This window comes from Scomber japonicus, chromosome 8 (genome assembly GCF_027409825.1).
Source record: "Scomber japonicus isolate fScoJap1 chromosome 8, fScoJap1.pri, whole genome shotgun sequence".
NCBI lineage: Eukaryota > Metazoa > Chordata > Actinopteri > Scombriformes > Scombridae > Scomber > Scomber japonicus.
In genome coordinates, this window is record NC_070585.1 from 7,444,874 (window position 1) to 7,464,899 (window position 20,026).

At 40.1% G+C, this 20,026-nt stretch overlaps 24 non-coding genes across 24 annotated transcripts; all 24 read left to right on the plus strand.

Annotated features, from left to right (window-relative positions):
* Positions 1 to 468: 468 nt before the first annotated feature.
* trnap-ugg (transfer RNA proline (anticodon UGG)) lies at positions 469 to 540 on the plus strand. The gene has a single exon. It is a non-coding gene; the product is annotated as a tRNA-Pro (tRNA).
* A 460-nt stretch (positions 541 to 1,000) lies between these two features.
* Positions 1,001 to 1,072, plus strand: trnap-cgg (transfer RNA proline (anticodon CGG)). Its single transcript has one exon. It is a non-coding gene; the product is annotated as a tRNA-Pro (tRNA).
* Positions 1,073 to 1,421: 349 nt separating this feature from the next.
* Positions 1,422 to 1,493, plus strand: trnap-ugg (transfer RNA proline (anticodon UGG)). Its single transcript has one exon. It is a non-coding gene; the product is annotated as a tRNA-Pro (tRNA).
* Positions 1,494 to 2,308: 815 nt separating this feature from the next.
* Positions 2,309 to 2,380, plus strand: trnap-ugg (transfer RNA proline (anticodon UGG)). Its single transcript has one exon. It is a non-coding gene; the product is annotated as a tRNA-Pro (tRNA).
* A 460-nt stretch (positions 2,381 to 2,840) lies between these two features.
* trnap-cgg (transfer RNA proline (anticodon CGG)) lies at positions 2,841 to 2,912 on the plus strand. Its single transcript has one exon. It is a non-coding gene; the product is annotated as a tRNA-Pro (tRNA).
* Positions 2,913 to 3,261: 349 nt separating this feature from the next.
* On the plus strand, positions 3,262 to 3,333 carry trnap-ugg (transfer RNA proline (anticodon UGG)). Its single transcript has one exon. It is a non-coding gene; the product is annotated as a tRNA-Pro (tRNA).
* A 413-nt stretch (positions 3,334 to 3,746) lies between these two features.
* trnap-ugg (transfer RNA proline (anticodon UGG)) lies at positions 3,747 to 3,818 on the plus strand. The gene has a single exon. It is a non-coding gene; the product is annotated as a tRNA-Pro (tRNA).
* A 436-nt stretch (positions 3,819 to 4,254) lies between these two features.
* trnap-agg (transfer RNA proline (anticodon AGG)) lies at positions 4,255 to 4,326 on the plus strand. Its single transcript has one exon. It is a non-coding gene; the product is annotated as a tRNA-Pro (tRNA).
* Positions 4,327 to 4,741: 415 nt separating this feature from the next.
* On the plus strand, positions 4,742 to 4,813 carry trnap-ugg (transfer RNA proline (anticodon UGG)). The gene has a single exon. It is a non-coding gene; the product is annotated as a tRNA-Pro (tRNA).
* A 413-nt stretch (positions 4,814 to 5,226) lies between these two features.
* trnap-ugg (transfer RNA proline (anticodon UGG)) lies at positions 5,227 to 5,298 on the plus strand. The gene has a single exon. It is a non-coding gene; the product is annotated as a tRNA-Pro (tRNA).
* Positions 5,299 to 5,753: 455 nt separating this feature from the next.
* Positions 5,754 to 5,825, plus strand: trnap-cgg (transfer RNA proline (anticodon CGG)). Its single transcript has one exon. It is a non-coding gene; the product is annotated as a tRNA-Pro (tRNA).
* A 1,165-nt stretch (positions 5,826 to 6,990) lies between these two features.
* On the plus strand, positions 6,991 to 7,062 carry trnap-cgg (transfer RNA proline (anticodon CGG)). Its single transcript has one exon. It is a non-coding gene; the product is annotated as a tRNA-Pro (tRNA).
* A 349-nt stretch (positions 7,063 to 7,411) lies between these two features.
* trnap-agg (transfer RNA proline (anticodon AGG)) lies at positions 7,412 to 7,483 on the plus strand. Its single transcript has one exon. It is a non-coding gene; the product is annotated as a tRNA-Pro (tRNA).
* A 463-nt stretch (positions 7,484 to 7,946) lies between these two features.
* Positions 7,947 to 8,018, plus strand: trnap-cgg (transfer RNA proline (anticodon CGG)). The gene has a single exon. It is a non-coding gene; the product is annotated as a tRNA-Pro (tRNA).
* A 1,165-nt stretch (positions 8,019 to 9,183) lies between these two features.
* trnap-cgg (transfer RNA proline (anticodon CGG)) lies at positions 9,184 to 9,255 on the plus strand. Its single transcript has one exon. It is a non-coding gene; the product is annotated as a tRNA-Pro (tRNA).
* A 349-nt stretch (positions 9,256 to 9,604) lies between these two features.
* Positions 9,605 to 9,676, plus strand: trnap-agg (transfer RNA proline (anticodon AGG)). The gene has a single exon. It is a non-coding gene; the product is annotated as a tRNA-Pro (tRNA).
* Positions 9,677 to 10,091: 415 nt separating this feature from the next.
* On the plus strand, positions 10,092 to 10,163 carry trnap-ugg (transfer RNA proline (anticodon UGG)). Its single transcript has one exon. It is a non-coding gene; the product is annotated as a tRNA-Pro (tRNA).
* A 436-nt stretch (positions 10,164 to 10,599) lies between these two features.
* Positions 10,600 to 10,671, plus strand: trnap-agg (transfer RNA proline (anticodon AGG)). The gene has a single exon. It is a non-coding gene; the product is annotated as a tRNA-Pro (tRNA).
* Positions 10,672 to 11,086: 415 nt separating this feature from the next.
* On the plus strand, positions 11,087 to 11,158 carry trnap-ugg (transfer RNA proline (anticodon UGG)). The gene has a single exon. It is a non-coding gene; the product is annotated as a tRNA-Pro (tRNA).
* Positions 11,159 to 11,594: 436 nt separating this feature from the next.
* trnap-agg (transfer RNA proline (anticodon AGG)) lies at positions 11,595 to 11,666 on the plus strand. The gene has a single exon. It is a non-coding gene; the product is annotated as a tRNA-Pro (tRNA).
* A 415-nt stretch (positions 11,667 to 12,081) lies between these two features.
* trnap-ugg (transfer RNA proline (anticodon UGG)) lies at positions 12,082 to 12,153 on the plus strand. The gene has a single exon. It is a non-coding gene; the product is annotated as a tRNA-Pro (tRNA).
* Positions 12,154 to 17,890: 5,737 nt separating this feature from the next.
* trnap-ugg (transfer RNA proline (anticodon UGG)) lies at positions 17,891 to 17,962 on the plus strand. The gene has a single exon. It is a non-coding gene; the product is annotated as a tRNA-Pro (tRNA).
* Positions 17,963 to 18,938: 976 nt separating this feature from the next.
* Positions 18,939 to 19,010, plus strand: trnap-cgg (transfer RNA proline (anticodon CGG)). Its single transcript has one exon. It is a non-coding gene; the product is annotated as a tRNA-Pro (tRNA).
* Positions 19,011 to 19,395: 385 nt separating this feature from the next.
* trnap-ugg (transfer RNA proline (anticodon UGG)) lies at positions 19,396 to 19,467 on the plus strand. The gene has a single exon. It is a non-coding gene; the product is annotated as a tRNA-Pro (tRNA).
* Positions 19,468 to 20,026: the final 559 nt, after the last annotated feature.

Genomic DNA, 20,026 nt, shown 5'->3' on the forward strand with positions numbered 1-20,026 from the left:
TGAAAAGCATCATGACCAAGTAGGTATAGACAGCATCAAAGCAATTTTGTGGAGCATGTACATGTTGCACGTATCCAACACTGAAGACATAAAAGAGTCAAGGTAAAACCCACAGGTCGAATAATGCGGTCAAGCTAGATGCAGACGTGAATAGCATTGACCGGAGGGCGAAATCCCAGATGTCATGTTTTTCATGGCTCGTTGGTCTAGGGGTATGCTGGTCATGTGTACTCTGGAGGAGAGTTCAGAAGCAGCAGGACCAAGTAGGTATAGACAGCATCAAAGCAATTTTGTGGACCATGTACATGCTGCACATTTTTTTGAGTTCCAGACAATTATTACAAAGTATATCCAACACTGAAGACATAAAAGAGTCAAGGTAAAACCCACAGGTCGAATAATGCAGTGCCAGATGCAGACGTGACTAGCATTGACCGGGGCGGGGGTCACAGATATTGTGTTTTTCGTGGCTCGTTGGTCTAGGGGTATGATTCTCGCTTTGGGTGCGAGAGGTCCCGGGTTCAAATCCCGGACGAGCCCTCAGGGCAGGAAGGTGGCTCCTTCTATTCAGTTATCTCACTACCTTTGAAACTGTTGTAAAGCTATCCTGACAAGAAGTTGAAAGTTCAACCAGTTCACCTACTTTGTGAAGGTGACAGTGGGTGTAATGCTGGTCATGTCAGAAGATGCCTGAAGTGTTATGTAAAGTCTTTTCTGCCAATGCCTCAGGATCTCCTAACGCAGAGGTGTCCAAACTGTTCAGAAGCAGCAGGACCAAGTAGGTATAGACAGCATCAAAGCGATTTTGTGGACCATGTACATGCTGCACGTATCCAAGACTGAAGACATAAAAGAGTCAAGGCAAACCCACAGGTCGAATAATGCAGTCAAGCTAAATGCAGACGTTACTAGCATTGACCGGGGTGGGGGTCCCAGAGGTTGTGTTTTTCATGGCTCGTTGGTCTAGGGGTATGATTCTCGCACATGTCGTGTTTTTCGTGGCTCGTTGGTCTAGGGGTATGATTCTCGCTTCGGGTGCGAAAGGTCCCGGGTTCAAATCCCGGACGAGCCCTCAGGACAGGAAGGTGGTTCTTACTGTTCAGTTGTCTCACTAACTTTGGAAGTGTTGTGAAGCTATCCTGGCAAGGAGTTCAAAGTTCAACCAGTTCACCTACATTGTGAAGGTGACAGTTGGGTGTAATGCTGGTCATGTCTACTCTGGAGGAGAGTTGAAAAGCAGCATGACCAAGTAGGTATAGACAGCAACAAAGCAATTTTGTGGAGCATGTACATGCTGCACATATCCAACACTGAAGACATAAAAGAGTCAAGGTAAAACCCACAGGTCGAATAATGCAGTGCCAGATGCAGACGTGACTAGCATTGACCGGGGCGGGGGTCCCAGAGGTTGTGTTTTTCATGGCTCGTTGGTCTAGGGGTATGATTCTCGCTTTGGGTGCGAGAGGTCCCGGGTTCAAATCCCGGACGAGCCCTCAGGGCAGGAAGGTGGCTCCTTCTATTCAGTTGTCTCACTACCTTTGGAACTGTTGTAAAGCTACCCTGACAAGAAGTTGAAAGTTCAACCAGTTCACCTACATTGTGACAGTGGGTGTAATGCTGGTCATGTCAGAAGATGCCTGAAGTGTTATGTAAAGTCTTTTCTGCCAATGCCTCAGGATCTCCTAACGCAGAGGTGTCCAAACTGTTCAGAAGCAGCAGGACCAAGTAGGTATAGACAGCATCAAAGCGATTTTGTGGACCATGTACATGCTGCACGTATCCAAGACTGAAGACATAAAAGAGTCAAGGCAAAACCCACAGGTCGAATAATGCGGTCAAGCTAAATGCAGACGTGACTAGCATTGACCGGGGCGGGGGTCCCAGAGTTTGCGTTTTTCATGGCTCGTTGGTCTAGGGGTATGATTCTCGCACATGTCGTGTTTTTCGTGGCTCGTTGGTCTAGGGGTATGATTCTCGCTTCGGGTGCGAGAGAGCATTGACCGGAGGGCGAAATCCCAGATGTCATGTTTTTCATGGCTCGTTGGTCTAGGGGTATGCTGGTCATGTGTACTCTGGAGGAGAGTTCAGAAGCAGCAGGACCAAGTAGGTATAGACAGCATCAAAGCAATTTTGTGGACCATGTACATGCTGCACATTTTTTTGAGTTCCAGACAATTATTACAAAGTATATCCAACACTGAAGACATAAAAGAGTCAAGGTAAAACCCACAGGTCGAATAATGCAGTGCCAGATGCAGACGTGACTAGCATTGACCGGGGCGGGGGTCACAGATATTGTGTTTTTCGTGGCTCGTTGGTCTAGGGGTATGATTCTCGCTTTGGGTGCGAGAGGTCCCGGGTTCAAATCCCGGACGAGCCCTCAGGGCAGGAAGGTGGCTCCTTCTATTCAGTTATCTCACTACCTTTGGAACTGTTGTAAAGCTATCCTGACAAGAAGTTGAAAGTTCAACCAGTTCACCTACTTTGTGAAGGTGACAGTGGGTGTAATGCTGGTCATGTCAGAAGATGCCTGAAGTGTTATGTAAAGTCTTTTCTGCCAATGCCTCAGGATCTCCTAACGCAGAGGTGTCCAAACTGTTCAGAAGCAGCAGGACCAAGTAGGTATAGACAGCATCAAAGCGATTTTGTGGACCATGTACATGCTGCACGTATCCAAGACTGAAGACATAAAAGAGTCAAGGCAAACCCACAGGTCGAATAATGCAGTCAAGCTAAATGCAGACGTTACTAGCATTGACCGGGGTGGGGGTCCCAGAGGTTGTGTTTTTCATGGCTCGTTGGTCTAGGGGTATGATTCTCGCACATGTCGTGTTTTTCGTGGCTCGTTGGTCTAGGGGTATGATTCTCGCTTCGGGTGCGAGAGGTCCCGGGTTCAAATCCCGGACAAGCCCTCAGGACAGGAAGGTGGTTCTTACTGTTCAGTTGTCTCACTAACTTTGGAAGTGTTGTGAAGCTATCCTGGCAAGGAGTTCAAAGTTCAACCAGTTCACCTACATTGTGAAGGTGACAGTTGGGTGTAATGCTGGTCATGTCTACTCTGGAGGAGAGTTGAAAAGCAGCATGACCAAGTAGGTATAGACAGCAACAAAGCAATTTTGTGGAGCATGTACATGCTGCACATATCCAACACTGAAGACATAAAAGAGTCAAGGTAAAACCCACAGGTCGAATAATGCAGTGCCAGATGCAGACGTGACTAGCATTGACCGGGGCGGGGGTCCCAGAGGTTGTGTTTTTCATGGCTCGTTGGTCTAGGGGTATGATTCTCGCTTTGGGTGCGAGAGGTCCCGGGTTCAAATCCCGGACGAGCCCTCAGGGCAGGAAGGTGGCTCCTTCTATTCAGTTGTCTCACTACCTTTGGAACTGTTGTAAAGCTACCCTGACAAGAAGTTGAAAGTTCAACCAGTTCACCTACATTGTGAAGGTGACAGTGGGTGTAATGCTGGTCATGTCAGAAGATGCCTGAAGTGTTATGTAAAGTTTTTTCTGCCAATGTCTCAGGATCTCCTAACGCAGAGGTGTCCAAACTGTTCAGAAGCAGCAGGACCAAGTAGGTATAGACAGCATCAAAGCGATTTTGTGGACCATGTACATGCTGCACGTATCCAAGACTGAACACATAAAAGAGTCAAGGCAAAACCCACAGGTCGAATAATGCGGTCAAGCTAAATGCAGACGTGACTAGCATTGACCGGGGCGGGGGTCCCAGAGGTTGTGTTTTTCATGGCTCGTTGGTCTAGGGGTATGATTCTCGCTTTGGGTGCGAGAGGTCCCGGGTTCAAATCCCGGACGAGCCCTCAGGGCAGGAAGGTGGCTCCTTCTATTCAGTTGTCTCACTACCTTTGGAACTGTTGTAAAGCTATCCTGACAAGAAGTTGAAAGTTCAACCAGTTCACCTACATTGTGACAGTGGGTGTAATGCTGGTCATGTCAGAAGATGCCTGAAGTGTTATGTAAAGTGTTTGCTGCCAATGCCTCAGGATCTCCTAACGCAGAGGTGTCCAAACTGTTCCATCAATGGGCCATGTGGCTGAAGTTTTTAATTGAAACCAAGCAGGAGCACACCAGACTTGACTCATTTAATCAACAGATCTTTGTCCTCTGACACTTGATTGGTCAAATCGTGTGCTCTTAATTGGTTGGAACAAACAACTGCAGGCAGGCAACCCTTTATGTAGAAGCGTGAATAGCATTCACCGGGGCGCGGCGGATCCCAGATGTCGTGTTGTTCGTGGCTCGTTGGTCTAGGGGTATGATTCTCGCTTAGGGTGCGAGAGGTCCCGGGTTCAAATCCCGGACGAGCCCTCAGGGCAGGAAGGTGGCTCCTTCTATTCTATTCAGTCTCACTACCTTTGGAACTGTTGTAAAGCTATCCTGACAAGAAGTTGAAAGTTCAACCAGTTCACCTACATTGTGAAGGTGACAGTGGGTGTAATGCTGGTCATGTCAGAAGATGCCTGAAGTGTTATGTAAAGTCTTTTCTGCCAATCCCTCAGGATCTCCTAACGCAGAGGTGTCCAAACTGTTCAGAAGCAGCAGGACCAAGTAGGTATAGACAGCATCAAAGCAATTTTGTGGACCATGTACATGCTGCACGTATCCAAGACTGAAGACATAAAAGAGTCAAGGCAAAACCCACAGGTCGAATAATGCGGTCAAGCTAAATGCAGACGTGACTAGCATTGACCGGGGCGGGGGTCCCAGAGGTTGTGTTTTTCATGGCTCGTTGGTCTAGGGGTATGATTCTCGCTTTGGGTGCGAGAGGTCCCGGGTTCAAATCCCGGACGAGCCCTCAGGGCAGGAAGGTGGCTCCTTCTATTCAGTTGTCTCACTACCTTTGGAACTGTTGTAAAGCTACCCTGACAAGAAGTTGAAAGTTCAACCAGTTCACCTACATTGTGAAGGTGACAGTGGGTGTAATGCTGGTCATGTCAGAAGATGCCTGAAGTGTTATGTAAAGTTTTTTCTGCCAATGTCTCAGGATCTCCTAACGCAGAGGTGTCCAAACTGTTCAGAAGCAGCAGGACCAAGTAGGTATAGACAGCATCAAAGCAATTTTGTGGACCATGTACATGCTGCACGTAACCAAGACTGAAGACATAAAAGAGTCAAGGCAAAACCCACAGGTCGAATAATGCGGTCAAGCTAAATGCAGACGTGACTAGCATTGACCGGGGCGGGGGTCCCAGAGGTTGTGTTTTTCATGGCTCGTTGGTCTAGGGGTATGATTCTCGCTTTGGGTGCGAGAGGTCCCGGGTTCAAATCCCGGACGAGCCCTCAGGGCAGGAAGGTGGCTCCTTCTATTCAGTTGTCTCACTACCTTTGGAACTGTTGTAAAGCTATCCTGACAAGAAGTTGAAAGTTCAACCAGTTCACCTACATTGTGACAGTGGGTGTAATGCTGGTCATGTCAGAAGATGCCTGAAGTGTTATGTAAAGTCTTTTCTGCCAATGCCTCAGGATCTCCTAACGCAGAGGTGTCCAAACTGTTCAGAAGCAGCAGGACCAAGTAGGTATAGACAGCATCAAAGCGATTTTGTGGACCATGTACATGCTGCACGTATCCAAGACTGAAGACATAAAAGAGTCAAGGCAAAACCCACAGGTCGAATAATGCGGTCAAGCTAAATGCAGACGTGACTAGCATTGACCGGGGCGGGGGTCCCAGAGGTTGCGTTTTTCATGGCTCGTTGGTCTAGGGGTATGATTCTCGCACATGTCGTGTTTTTCGTGGCTCGTTGGTCTAGGGGTATGATTCTCGCTTCGGGTGCGAGAGGTCCCGGGTTCAAATCCCGGACGAGCCCTCAGGACAGGAAGGTGGTTCTCACTGTTCAGTTGTCTCACTAACTTTGGAAGTGTTGTGAAGCTATCCTGACAAGTAGTTGAAAGTTCAACCAGTTCACCTACATTGTGAAGGTGACAGTTGGGTGTAATGCTGGTCATGTCTACTCTGGAGGAGAGTTGAGAAGCAGCAGGACCAAGTAGGTATAGACAGCATCAAAGCAATTATGTGGACCATGTACATGCTGCACATTTTTTTGAGTTCCAGACAATTATTACAAAGTATATCCAACACTGAAGACATAAAAGAGTCAAGGTAAAACCCACAGGTCGAATAATGCAGTGCCAGATGCACTGTGTGTGCACATTGTGCACATTGTGAAGGTGACAGTGGGTGTAATGCTGGTCATGTGAGAAGATGCCTGAAGTGTTATGTAAAGTCTTTTCTGCCAATGCCTCAGGATCTCCTAACGCAGAGGTGTCCAAACTGTTCAGAAGCAGCAGGACCAAGTAGGTGTAGACAGCATCAAAGCAATTTTGTGGACCATGTACATGCTGCACATTTTCTTGAGTTCCAGACAATTATTACAAAGTATACTTGTATAGACGTGACTAGCATTGACCGGGGCGGGGGTCCCAGAGGTTGTGTTTTTCATGGCTCTTTGCTCTAGGGGTATGATTCTCGCTTTGGGTGCGAGAGGTCCCGGATTCAAATCCCGGACGAGCCCTCAGGGCAGGAAGGTGGCTCCTTCTATTCAGTTATCTCACTACCTTTGGAACTGTTGTAAAGCTATCCTGACAAGAAGTTGAAAGTTCAACCAGTTCACCTACTTTGTGAAGGTGACAGTGGGTGTAATGCTGGTCATGTCAGAAGATGCCTGAAGTGTTATGTAAAGTCTTTTCTGCCAATGCCTCAGGATCTCCTAACGCAGAGGTGTCCAAACTGTTCAGAAGCAGCAGGACCAAGTAGGTATAGACAGCATCAAAGCGATTTTGTGGACCATGTACATGCTGCACGTATCCAAGACTGAAGACATAAAAGAGTCAAGGCAAACCCACAGGTCGAATAATGCAGTCAAGCTAAATGCAGACGTTACTAGCATTGACTGGGGTGGGGGTCCCAGAGGTTGTGTTTTTCATGGCTCGTTGGTCTAGGGGTATGATTCTCGCACATGTTGTGTTTTTCGTGGCTCGTTGGTCTAGGGGTATGATTCTCGCTTCGGGTGCGAGAGGTCCCGGGTTCAAATCCCGGACGAGCCCTCAGGACAGGAAGGTGGTTCTTACTGTTCAGTTGTCTCACTAACTTTGGAAGTGTTGTGAAGCTATCCTGGCAAGGAGTTCAAAGTTCAACCAGTTCACCTACATTGTGAAGGTGACAGTTGGGTGTAATGCTGGTCATGTCTACTCTGGAGGAGAGTTGAAAAGCAGCATGACCAAGTAGGTATAGACAGCAACAAAGCAATTTTGTGGAGCATGTACATGCTGCACGTATCCAACACTGAAGACATAAAAGAGTCAAGGTAAAACCCACAGGTCGAATAATGCAGTGCCAGATGCAGACGTGACTAGCATTGACCGGGGCGGGGGTCCCAGATGTTGTGTTTTTCGTGGCTCGTTGGTCTAGGGGTATGATTCTCGCTTAGGGTGCGAGAGGTCCCGGGTTCAAATCCCGGACGAGCCCTCAGGGCAGGAAGGTGGCCCCTTCTATTCTATTCAGTCTCACTACCTTTGGAACTGTTGTAAAGCTATCCTGACAAGAAGTTGAAAGTTCAACCAGTTCACCTACATTGTGAAGGTGACAGTGGGTGTAATGCTGGTCATGTCAGAAGATGCCTGAAGTGTTATGTAAAGTCTTTTCTGCCAATGCCTCAGGATCTCCTAACGCAGAGGTGTCCAAACTGTTCAGAAGCAGCAGGACCAAGTAGGTATAGACAGCATCAAAGCGATTTTGTGGACCATGTACATGCTGCACGTATCCAAGACTGAAGACATAAAAGAGTCAAGGCAAAACCCACAGGTCGAATAATGCGGTCAAGCTAAATGCAGACGTGACTAGCATTGACCGGGGCGGGGGTCCCAGAGGTTGCGTTTTTCATGGCTCGTTGGTCTAGGGGTATGATTCTCGCACATGTCGTGTTTTTCGTGGCTCGTTGGTCTAGGGGTATGATTCTCGCTTCGGGTGCGAGAGGTCCCGGGTTCAAATCCCGGACGAGCCCTCAGGACAGGAAGGTGGTTCTCACTGTTCAGTTGTCTCACTAACTTTGGAAGTGTTGTGAAGCTATCCTGACAAGTAGTTGAAAGTTCAACCAGTTCACCTACATTGTGAAGGTGACAGTTGGGTGTAATGCTGGTCATGTCTACTCTGGAGGAGAGTTGAGAAGCAGCAGGACCAAGTAGGTATAGACAGCATCAAAGCAATTATGTGGACCATGTACATGCTGCACATTTTTTTGAGTTCCAGACAATTATTACAAAGTATATCCAACACTGAAGACATAAAAGAGTCAAGGTAAAACCCACAGGTCGAATAATGCAGTGCCAGATGCACTGTGTGTGCACATTGTGCACATTGTGAAGGTGACAGTGGGTGTAATGCTGGTCATGTGAGAAGATGCCTGAAGTGTTATGTAAAGTCTTTTCTGCCAATGCCTCAGGATCTCCTAACGCAGAGGTGTCCAAACTGTTCAGAAGCAGCAGGACCAAGTAGGTGTAGACAGCATCAAAGCAATTTTGTGGACCATGTACATGCTGCACATTTTCTTGAGTTCCAGACAATTATTACAAAGTATACTTGTATAGACGTGACTAGCATTGACCGGGGCGGGGGTCCCAGAGGTTGTGTTTTTCATGGCTCTTTGCTCTAGGGGTATGATTCTCGCTTTGGGTGCGAGAGGTCCCGGATTCAAATCCCGGACGAGCCCTCAGGGCAGGAAGGTGGCTCCTTCTATTCAGTTATCTCACTACCTTTGGAACTGTTGTAAAGCTATCCTGACAAGAAGTTGAAAGTTCAACCAGTTCACCTACTTTGTGAAGGTGACAGTGGGTGTAATGCTGGTCATGTCAGAAGATGCCTGAAGTGTTATGTAAAGTCTTTTCTGCCAATGCCTCAGGATCTCCTAACGCAGAGGTGTCCAAACTGTTCAGAAGCAGCAGGACCAAGTAGGTATAGACAGCATCAAAGCGATTTTGTGGACCATGTACATGCTGCACGTATCCAAGACTGAAGACATAAAAGAGTCAAGGCAAACCCACAGGTCGAATAATGCAGTCAAGCTAAATGCAGACGTTACTAGCATTGACTGGGGTGGGGGTCCCAGAGGTTGTGTTTTTCATGGCTCGTTGGTCTAGGGGTATGATTCTCGCACATGTTGTGTTTTTCGTGGCTCGTTGGTCTAGGGGTATGATTCTCGCTTCGGGTGCGAGAGGTCCCGGGTTCAAATCCCGGACGAGCCCTCAGGACAGGAAGGTGGTTCTTACTGTTCAGTTGTCTCACTAACTTTGGAAGTGTTGTGAAGCTATCCTGGCAAGGAGTTCAAAGTTCAACCAGTTCACCTACATTGTGAAGGTGACAGTTGGGTGTAATGCTGGTCATGTCTACTCTGGAGGAGAGTTGAAAAGCAGCATGACCAAGTAGGTATAGACAGCAACAAAGCAATTTTGTGGAGCATGTACATGCTGCACGTATCCAACACTGAAGACATAAAAGAGTCAAGGTAAAACCCACAGGTCGAATAATGCAGTGCCAGATGCAGACGTGACTAGCATTGACCGGGGCGGGGGTCCCAGATGTTGTGTTTTTCGTGGCTCGTTGGTCTAGGGGTATGATTCTCGCTTAGGGTGCGAGAGGTCCCGGGTTCAAATCCCGGACGAGCCCTCAGGGCAGGAAGGTGGCCCCTTCTATTCTATTCAGTCTCACTACCTTTGGAACTGTTGTAAAGCTATCCTGACAAGAAGTTGAAAGTTCAACCAGTTCACCTACATTGTGAAGGTGACAGTGGGTGTAATGCTGGTCATGTCAGAAGATGCCTGAAGTGTTATGTAAAGTCTTTTCTGCCAATGCCTCAGGATCTCCTAACGCAGAGGTGTCCAAACTGTTCAGAAGCAGCAGGACCAAGTAGGTATAGACAGCATCAAAGCGATTTTGTGGACCATGTACATGCTGCACGTATCCAAGACTGAAGACATAAAAGAGTCAAGGCAAAACCCACAGGTCGAATAATGCGGTCAAGCTAAATGCAGACGTGACTAGCATTGACCGTGGCGTGGGTCCCAGATGTCATGTTTTTCATGGCTCGTTGGTCTAGGGGTATGATTCTCGCTTTGGGTGCGAGAGGTCCCGGGTTCAAATCCCGGACGAGCCCTCAGGGCAGGAAGGTGGCTACTTCTATTCAGTTGTCTCACTACCTTTGGAACTGTTGTAAAGCTATCCTGACAAGAAGTTGAAAGTTCAACCAGTTCACCTACATTGTGACAGTGGGTGTAATGCTGGTCATGTCAGAAGATGCCTGAAGTGTTATGTAAAGTGTTTGCTGCCAATGCCTCAGGATCTCCTAACGCAGAGGTGTCCAAACTGTTCCATCAATGGGCCATGTGGCTGAAGTTTTTAATTGAAACCAAGCAGGAGCACACCATACTTGACTCATTTAATCAACAGATCTTTGTCCTCTGACACTTGATTGGTCAAATCGTGTGTTCTTAATTGGTTGGAACAAACAACTGCAGGCAGGCAACCCTTTATGTAGAAGCGTGAATAGCATTCACCGGGGCGGGGCGGATCCCAGATGTTGTGTTTTTCGTGGCTCGTTGGTCTAGGGGTATGATTCTCGCTTAGGGTGCGAGAGGTCCCGGGTTCAAATCCCGGACGAGCCCTCAGGGCAGGAAGGTGGCCCCTTCTATTCTATTCAGTCTCACTACCTTTGGAACTGTTGTAAAGCTATCCTGACAAGAAGTTGAAAGTTCAACCAGTTCACCTACATTGTGAAGGTGACAGTGGGTGTAATGCTGGTCATGTCAGAAGATGCCTGAAGTGTTATGTAAAGTCTTTTCTGCCAATGCCTCAGGATCTCCTAACGCAGAGGTGTCCAAACTGTTCAGAAGCAGCAGGACCAAGTAGGTATAGACAGCATCAAAGCGATTTTGTGGACCATGTACATGCTGCACGTATCCAAGACTGAAGACATAAAAGAGTCAAGGCAAAACCCACAGGTCGAATAATGCGGTCAAGCAAAATGCAGACGTGACTAGCATTGACCGGGGCGTGGGTCCCAGAGGTTGTGTTTTTCATGGCTCGTTGGTCTAGGGGTATGATTCTCACTTTGGGTGCGAGAGGTCCCGGGTTCAAATCCCGGACGAGCCCTCAGGGCAGGAAGGTGGCTCCTTCTATTCAGTTGTCTCACTACCTTTGGAACTGTTGTAAAGCTATCCTGAAAAGAAGTTGAAAGTTCAACCAGTTCACCTACATTGTGACAGTCGGTGTAATGCTGGTCATGTCAGAAGATGCCTGAAGTGTTATGTAAAGTGTTTGCTGCCAATGCCTCAGGATCTCCTAACGCAGAGGTGTCCAAACTGTTCCATCAATGGGCCATGTGGCTGAAGTTTTTAATTGAAACCAAGCAGGAGCACACCATACTTGACTCATTTAATCAACAGATCTTTGTCCTCTGACACTTGATTGGTCAAATCGTGTGTTCTTAATTGGTTGGAACAAACAACTGCAGGCAGGCAACCCTTTATGTAGAAGCGTGAATAGCATTCACCGGGGCGGGGCGGATCCCAGATGTTGTGTTTTTCGTGGCTCGTTGGTCTAGGGGTATGATTCTCGCTTAGGGTGCGAGAGGTCCCGGGTTCAAATCCCGGACGAGCCCTCAGGGCAGGAAGGTGGCCCCTTCTCTTCTATTCAGTCTCACTACCTTTGGAACTGTTGTAAAGCTATCCTGACAAGAAGTTGAAAGTTCAACCAGTTCACCTACATTGTGAAGGTGACAGTGGGTGTAATGCTGGTCATGTCAGAAGATGCCTGAAGTGTTATGTAAAGTCTTTTCTGCCAATGCCTCAGGATCTCCTAACGCAGAGGTGTCCAAACTGTTCAGAAGCAGCAGGACCAAGTAGGTATAGACAGCATCAAAGCGATTTTGTGGACCATGTACATGCTGCACGTATCCAAGACTGAAGACATAAAAGAGTCAAGGCAAAACCCACAGGTCGAATAATGCGGTCAAGCTAAATGCAGACGTGACTAGCATTGACCGAGGCGTTGGTCCCAGAGGTTGTGTTTTTCATGGCTCGTTGGTCTAGGGGTATGATTCTCGCTTTGGGTGCGAGAGGTCCCGGGTTCAAATCCCGGACGAGCCCTCAGGGCAGGAAGGTGGCTCCTTCTATTCAGTTGTCTCACTACCTTTGGAACTGTTGTAAAGCTATCCTGACAAGAAGTTGAAAGTTCAACCAGTTCACCTACATTGTGACAGTGGGTGTAATGCTGGTCATGTCAGAAGATGCCTGAAGTGTTATGTAAAGTCTTTTCTGCCAATGCCTCAGGATCTCCTAACGCAGAGGTGTCCAAACTGTTCAGAAGCAGCAGGACCAAGTAGGTATAGACAGCATCAAAGCGATTTTGTGGACCATGTACATGCTGCACGTATCCAAGACTGAACACATAAAAGAGTCAAGGCAAAACCCACAGGTCGAATAATGCGGTCAAGCTAAATGCAGACGTGACTAGCATTGACCGGGGCGGGGGTCCCAGAGGTTGTGTTTTTCATGGCTCAATATTTATGAAAGTTATTGAATAAAAATCCTGTTTTATTAAATATTTATGAATAAAAATCCTATTTTGTTAAATATTTATGAATAAAAATCCTGTTTTGTTAAATATTTATTAATAAAAATCCTGTTTTGTTAAATTTTTATGAATAAAAATTCTGTTTTGTTAAATATTTATGAATAAAAATCCTGTTTTGTTAAATTTTTATGAATAAAAATCCTGTTTTGTTCAATATTTATGAAAGTTATTGAATAAAAATCCTGTTTTGTTAAATATTTATGAATAAAAATACTGTTTTGTTAAATATTTATGAATAAAAATCCTGTTTTGTTAAATATTCATGAATAAAAATAATGTTTTGTTAAATATTTATGAATAAAAATAATGTTTTGTTAAATATTTATGAATAAAAATCCTGTTTTGTTAAATATTTATGAATAAAAATCCTGTTTTGTTAAATATTTATGAATAAAAATCCTGTTTTGTTCAACATTTATGAAAGTTATTGAATAAAAATCCTGTTTTGTTCAATATTTATGAATAAAAATCCTGTTTTGTTAAATATTTATGAATAAAAATCCTGTTTTGTTAAATATTCATGAATAAAAATAATGTTTTGTTAAATATTTATTAATAAAAATCCTGTTTTGTTAAATATTTATGAATAAAAATCCTGTTTTGTTAAATATTTATGAATAAAAATCCTGTTTTGTTCAATATTTATGAATAAAAATCCTGTTTTGTTAAATATTTATGAATAAAAATCCTGTTTTGTTAAATATTTATGAATATAAATCCTGTTTTGTTAAATATTTATGAATAAAAATCCTGTTTTGTTAAATATTTATGAAAGTTATTGAATAAAAATCCTGTTTTGTTAAATATTTATGAATATAAATCCTGTTTTGTTCAATATTTATGAAAGTTAATGAATAAAAATCCTGTTTTGTTCAATATTTATGAATAAAAATCCTGTTTTGTTCAATATTTATGAATAAAAATCCTGTTTTGTTAAATATTTATGAATAAAAATTCTGTTTTGTTAAATATTTATGAATAAAAATCCTGTTTTGTTAAATATTTATGAATAAAAATCCTGTTTTGTTCAATATTTATGAATAAAAATCCTGTTTTGTTAAATATTTATGAATAAAAATCCTGTTTTGTTAAATATTTATGAATAAAAATCCTGTTTTGTTAAATATTTATGAATAAAAATTCTGTTTTGTTAAATATTTATGAATAAAAATCCTGTTTTGTTAAATATATATGAATAAAAATCCTGTTTTGTTCAATATTTATGAATAAAAATCCTGTTTTGTTAAATACTTATGAAAAAAAATCCTGTTTTGTTAAATATTTATGAATAAAAATCCTGTTTTGTTAAATATTTATGAAAGTTATTGAATAAAAATCCTGTTTTGTTAAATATTTATGAATATAAATCCTGTTTTGTTCAATATTTATGAAAGTTAATGAATAAAAATCCTTTTTTGTTCAATATTTATGAATAAAAATCCTGTTTTGTTCAATATTTATGAATAAAAATCCTGTTTTGTTAAATATTTATGAATAAAAATTCTGTTTTGTTAAATATTTATGAATAAAAATCCTGTTTTGTTAAATATTTATGAAAGTTATTGAATAAAAATCCTGTTTTGTTAAATATTTATGAAAGTTATTGAATAAAAATCCTGTTTTGTTAAATATTTATGAATAAAAATCCTGTTTTGTTAAATATTTATGAATGAAAATCCTGTTTTGTTCAATATTTATGAATAAAAATTCTGTTTTGTTAAATATTTATGAATAAAAATCCTGTTTTGTTAAATATATATGAATAAAAATCCTGTTTTGTTAAATATTTATGAAAGTTATTGAATAAAAATAATGTTTTGTTAAATATTTATGAATAAAAATAATGTTTTGTTAAATATTTATGAATAAAAATCCTGTTTTGTTAAATATTTATGAATAAAAATCCTGTTTTGTTAAATATTTATGAATAAAAATCCTGTTTTGTTCAACATTTATGAAAGTTATTGAATAAAAATCCTGTTTTGTTCAATATTTATGAATAAAAATCCTGTTTTGTTAAATATTTATGAATAAAAATCCTGTTTTGTTAAATATTCATGAATAAAAATAATGTTTTGTTAAATATTTATTAATAAAAATCCTGTTTTGTTAAATATTTATGAATAAAAATCCTGTTTTGTTAAATATTTATGAATAAAAATCCTGTTTTGTTCAATATTTATGAATAAAAATCCTGTTTTGTTAAATATTTATGAATAAAAATCCTGTTTTGTTAAATATTTATGAATATAAATCCTGTTTTGTTAAATATTTATGAATAAAAATCCTGTTTTGTTAAATATTTATGAAAGTTATTGAATAAAAATCCTGTTTTGTTAAATATTTATGAATATAAATCCTGTTTTGTTCAATATTTATGAAAGTTAATGAATAAAAATCCTGTTTTGTTCAATATTTATGAATAAAAATCCTGTTTTGTTCAATATTTATGAATAAAAATCCTGTTTTGTTAAATATTTATGAATAAAAATTCTGTTTTGTTAAATATTTATGAATAAAAATCCTGTTTTGTTAAATATTTATGAATAAAAATCCTGTTTTGTTCAATATTTATGAATAAAAATCCTGTTTTGTTAAATATTTATGAATAAAAATCCTGTTTTGTTAAATATTTATGAAAGTTATTGAATAAAAATACTGTTTTGTTAAATATTTATGAAAGTTATTGAATAAAAATCCTGTTTTGTTAAATATTTATGAATAAAAATCCTGTTTTGTTAAATATTTATGAATAAAAATCCTGTTTTGTTAAATATTTATGAATAAAAATTCTGTTTTGTTAAATATTTATGAATAAAAATCCTGTTTTGTTAAATATATATGAATAAAAATCCTGTTTTGTTCAATATTTATGAATAAAAATCCTGTTTTGTTAAATACTTATGAAAAAAAATCCTGTTTTGTTAAATATTTATGAATAAAAATCCTGTTTTGTTAAATATTTATGAAAGTTATTGAATAAAAATCCTGTTTTGTTAAATATTTATGAATATAAATCCTGTTTTGTTCAATATTTATGAAAGTTAATGAATAAAAATCCTTTTTTGTTCAATATTTATGAATAAAAATCCTGTTTTGTTCAATATTTATGAATAAAAATCCTGTTTTGTTAAATATTTATGAATAAAAATTCTGTTTTGTTAAATATTTATGAATAAAAATCCTGTTTTGTTAAATATTTATGAAAGTTATTGAATAAAAATCCTGTTTTGTTAAATATTTATGAAAGTTATTGAATAAAAATCCTGTTTTGTTAAATATTTATGAATAAAAATCCTGTTTTGTTAAATATTTATGAATGAAAATCCTGTTTTGTTCAATATTTATGAATAAAAATTCTGTTTTGTTAAATATTTATGAATAAAAATCCTGTTTTGTTAAATATATATGAATAAAAATCCTGTTTTGTTAAATATTTATGAAAGTTATTGAATAAAAATCCTGTTTTGTTCAATATTTATGAATAAAAATCCTGTTTTGTTCAATATTTATGAATAAAAATCCTGTTTTGTTCAATATTTATGAATAAAAATCCTGTTTTGTTAAATATTGATGAATAAAAATCCTGTTTTGTTAAATATTTATGAATAAAAATCCTGTTTTGTTCAATATTTATGAAAGTTATTGAATAAAAATCCTGTTTTGTTCAATATTTATTAATAAAAATCCTGTTTTGTTAAATATTTACGAAAGTTATTGAATAAAAATTCTGTTTTGTTAAATATTTATGAATAAAAATCCTGTTTTGTTAAATATTTATGAATAAAAATCCTGTTTTGTTCAATATTTATGAATAAAAATCCTGTTTTGTTAAATATTTATTAATAAAAATCCTGTTTTGTTCAATATTTATGAATAAAAATCCTGTTTTGTTCAATATTTATGAATAAAAATCCTGTTTTGTTAAATATTTATGAATATAAATCCTGTTTTGTCAAATATTTATGAATAAAAATCCTGTTTTGTTAAATATTTATGAAAGTTATTGAATAAAAATCCTGTTTTATTAAATATTTATGAATAAAAATTCTGTTTTGTTAAATATTTATTAAAGTTATTGAATAAAAATCCTGTTTTATTAAATATTTATGAATAAAAATCCTGTTTTGTTAAATATTTATGAATAAAAATCCTGTTTTGTTAAATATTTATGAAAGTTATTGAATAAAAATCCTGTTTTGTTCAATATTTATGAATAAAAATCCTGTTTTGTTCAATATTTATGAATAAAAATCCTGTTTTGTTCAATATTTATGAATAAAAATCCTGTTTTGTTAAATATTGATGAATAAAAATCCTGTTTTGTTCAATATTTATGAATAAAAATCCTGTTTTGTTCAATATTTATGAAAGTTATTGAATAAAAATCCTGTTTTGTTAAATATTTACGAAAGTTATTGAATAAAAATTCTGTTTTGTTAAATATTTACGAAAGTTATTGAATAAAAATTCTGTTTTGTTAAATATTTATGAATAAAAATCCTGTTTTGTTAAATATTTATGAATAAAAATCCTGTTTTGTTCAATATTTATGAATAAAAATCCTGTTTTGTTAAATATTTATTAATAAAAATCCTGTTTTGTTCAATATTTATGAATAAAAATCCTGTTTTGTTAAATATTTATGAATATAAATCCTGTTTTGTCAAATATTTATGAATAAAAATCCTGTTTTGTTAAATATTTATGAATAAAAATCCTGTTTTGTTAAATTTATGTTGGTCTAGGGGTATGATTCTCGCTTAGGGTGCGAGAGGTCCCGGGTTCAAATCCCGGACGAGCCCTCACGGCAGGAAGGTGGCTCCTCCTATTCTATTCAGTCTCACTACCTTTGGAACTGTTGTAAAGCTATCCTGACAAGAAGTTGAAAGTTCAACCAGTTCACCTACATTGTGAAGGTGACAGTGGGTGTAATGCTGGTCATGTCAGAAGATGCCTGAAGTGTTATGTAAAGTCTTTTCTGCCAATGCCTCAGGATCTCCTAACGCAGAGGTGTCCAAACTGTTCAGAAGCAGCAGGACCAAGTAGGCATAGACAGCATCAAAGCAATTTTGTGGACCATGTACATGCTGCACATTTTCTTGAGTTCCAGACAATTATTACAAAGTATATCCAACACTGAAGACATAAAAGAGTCAAGGTAAAACCCATAGGTCGAATAATGCTGTGCCAGATGCAGACGTGACTAGCATTGACCGGGGCGGGGGTCCTAGAGGTTGTGTTTTTCATGGCTCGTTGGTCTAGGGGTATGATTCTCGCTTTGGGTGCGAGAGGTCCCGGGTTCAAATCCCGGACGAGCCCTCAGGGCAGGAAGGTGGCTCCTTCTGTTCAGTTTTCTCACTACCTTTGGAACTGTTGTAAAGCTATCCTGACAAGAAGTTGAAAGTTCAACCAGTTCACCTACATTGTGAAGGTGACAGTGGGTGTAATGCTGGTCATGTCTGAAGATGCCTGAAGTGTTATGTAAAGTCTTTTCTGCCAATGCCTCAGGATCTCCTAACGCAGAGGTGTCCAAACTGTTCAGAAGCAGCAGGACCAAGTAGGTATAGACAGCATCAAAGCAATTTTGTGGACCATGTACATGCTGCACATTTTCTTGAGTTCCAGACAATTATTACAAAGTATATCCAACACTGAAGACATAAAAGAGTCAAGGTAAAACCCATAGGTCGAATAATGCTGTGCCAGATGCAGACGTGACTAGCATTGACCGGGGCGGGGGTCCCAGAGATTGTGTTTTTCATGGCTCGTTTGTCTAGGGGTATGATTCTCGCTTTGGGTGCAAGAGGTCCCGGGTTCTAATCCCGGACGAGCCCTCATGGCAGGAAGGTGGCTCCTTTTATTCAGTTGTCTCACTACCTTTGGAACTGTTGTAAAGCTATCCTGACAAGAAGTTGAAAGTTCAACCAGTTCACCTACATTGTGAAGGTGACAGTGGGTGTAATGCTGGTCATGTCAGAAGATGCCTGAAGTGTTATGTAAAGTCTTTTCTGCCAATGCCTCAGGATCTCCTAACGCAGAGGTGTCCAAACTATTCAGAAGCAGCAGGACCAAGTAGGTATAGACAGCATCAAAGCGATTTTGTGGACCATGTACATGCTGCACGTATCCAAGACTGAAGACATAAAAGAGTCAAGGCAAAACCCACAGGTCGAATAATGCGGTCAAGCTAAATGCAGACGTGACTAGCATTGACCGGGGCGGGGGTCCCAGAGGTTGTGTTTTTCATGGCTCGTTGGTCTAGGGGTATGATTCTCGCACATGTCGTGTTTTTCGTGGCTCATTGGTTTAGGGGTATGATTCTCGCTTCGGGTGCGAGAGGTCCCGGGTTCAAATCCCGGACGAGCCCTCAGGGCAGGAAGGTGGCTCCCACTATTCAGTTGTCTCACTAACTTTGGAAGTGTTGTGAAGCTATCCTGACAAGTAGTTGAAAGTTCAACCAGTTCACCTACATTGTGAAGGTGACAGTTTGGTGTAATGCTGGTCATGTGTACTCTGGAGGAGAGTTCAGAAGCAGCAGGACCAAGTAGGCATAGACAGCATCAAAGCAATTATGTGGACCATGTACATGCTGCACATTTTTTTGAGTTCCAGACAATTATTACAACGTATATCCAAGACTGAAGACATAAAAGAGTCAAGGCAAAACCCACAGGTCGAATAATGCGGTCAAGCTAAATGCAGACGTGACTAGCATTGACCGGGGCGGGGGTCCCAGAGATTGTGTTTTCCATGGCTCGTTGGTCTAGGGGTATGATTCTCGCTTTGGGTGCGAGAGGTCCCGGGTTCAAATCCCGGACAAGCCCTCAGGGCAGGAAGGTGGCTCCTTCTATTCAGTTGTCTCACTACCTTTGGAACTGTTGTAAAGCTATCCTGAGAAGAAGTTGAAAGTTCAACCAGTTCACCTACATTGTGAAGGTGACAGTGGGTGTAATGCTGGTCATGTCAGAAGATGCCTGAAGTGTTATGTAAAGTCTTTTCTGCCAATGCCTCAGGATCTCCTAACGCAGAGGTGTCCAAACTGTTCTGTCAATGGGCCATGTGGCTGAAGTTTTTAATTGAAACCAAGCAGGATCACACCAAACTTGACTCATTTAATCAACAGATCTTTGTCCTCTGACACTTGATTGGCCAAATCTTGTGCTCTTGATTGGTTGGAACAAACAACTGCAGGCAGACAGCACTTTATGTAGAAGCTTGGACATGTCTGGTTAGGGACAGCAACAGGACCAAGCAGGTATAGACAGCATCAAAGCAATTTTGGGGACCATGTACATGCTGCACATTTTGTTGAGTTCCAGACAATTTTTACAAAGACGTATCCAACACTGAAGACATAAAAGAGTCAAGGTTAAACCCACAGGT